Source organism: Haliaeetus leucocephalus, unplaced genomic scaffold (genome assembly GCF_000737465.1).
Source record: "Haliaeetus leucocephalus isolate CR32 unplaced genomic scaffold, Haliaeetus_leucocephalus-4.0 Scaffold636, whole genome shotgun sequence".
NCBI classification, from domain to species: domain Eukaryota; kingdom Metazoa; phylum Chordata; class Aves; order Accipitriformes; family Accipitridae; genus Haliaeetus; species Haliaeetus leucocephalus.
The window spans coordinates 4,944,371-4,945,471 of NW_010973072.1; positions in this window are offsets into that span (position 1 = coordinate 4,944,371).

Below are 1,101 nucleotides of genomic sequence, written 5' to 3' on the forward strand. Positions count from 1 at the left end.
AGTTTGGGGTCCTCTTGTGGTTTTTTTTTCCTTCTTCCCCCCCAGCACGTTTGTGAAACCACTGTTGTCACATGCAAAGGCACGATGGCTTCAGATTCTAGAGCAGTGACTGTCGTACATCTCATTAATGCATAATCATCTAGAGCTCATTGAAGCTGTGCTTTTTTTTTTTTTTTCCTTACAAAGACCAAGATGTTGCATGAAGCAAACCAGCGAACCACAAAAGGACTTTCAAAAAGCCTCCTACTCACTCTCGGTTTATTCTGGACTTGACTACAACTACTTTTAGCACGTCCCAACCACACAGGCACCTGTTCAAACAGATGCCAGCGCTTCAGCTTCTTACATTAAAAAACTGTAACAAAAATCAACTGTAAGTGGCAAGAAGAGGCACTTCCTTTGAAAGCAGCAGGCTGCACCATGCACCTTTTGGTGTCTTGGTTTGAAAAAGTAGTAAGCCACTCATCAGACAATTCATTTCTATAGTAGATTCACATCCGGCACATCATACGCGAGGGTATTCACCTCACAAAAATATATTAAAAGTCATCCTAAAGGTAACTGCAGGATCTTATAAAGAAAATAGGAACACAAAGGTTAATTTGCTATGAAATACAATTCACTTGAACTATAAACATGTCACACCTTTGTCACAGTACTTGCACTTCTTATTTTTTATTCCGAGGATGACAGCATACACCCCATGATTTTTTGCTGCTCAGTTATAAAGAACAATCAACTAGGTTTGAGTACACAAATCACAACTCATTTCTTCAAAAAAGAACTTGTGGTTAGACTGCCAGAAGTGCTGTCACAAACACTGCAATAAATAGCAGCTTTTTGAAACCACTCTGCCCTTGCTTAACAACTCCCTCTTGTAAGGCTATCAGCTGCTTTTGTTTCAACAGCTTTTATTTTGGATCCTCTTTGCATGACAAAATTTTTTTTTCCTTCTGGCTCAAACCTCATCAGAACTAAGTTTGAACATTGTGCAAGTTCTGTCAATTCAAAGTAGAAGTCTAATGGAAACAACACTGTCAAAGTGCATCATCCTGGAAAGCTTAGGAAGGTGGGGGTAGGGGAAGGCTTCACTGAAATTTG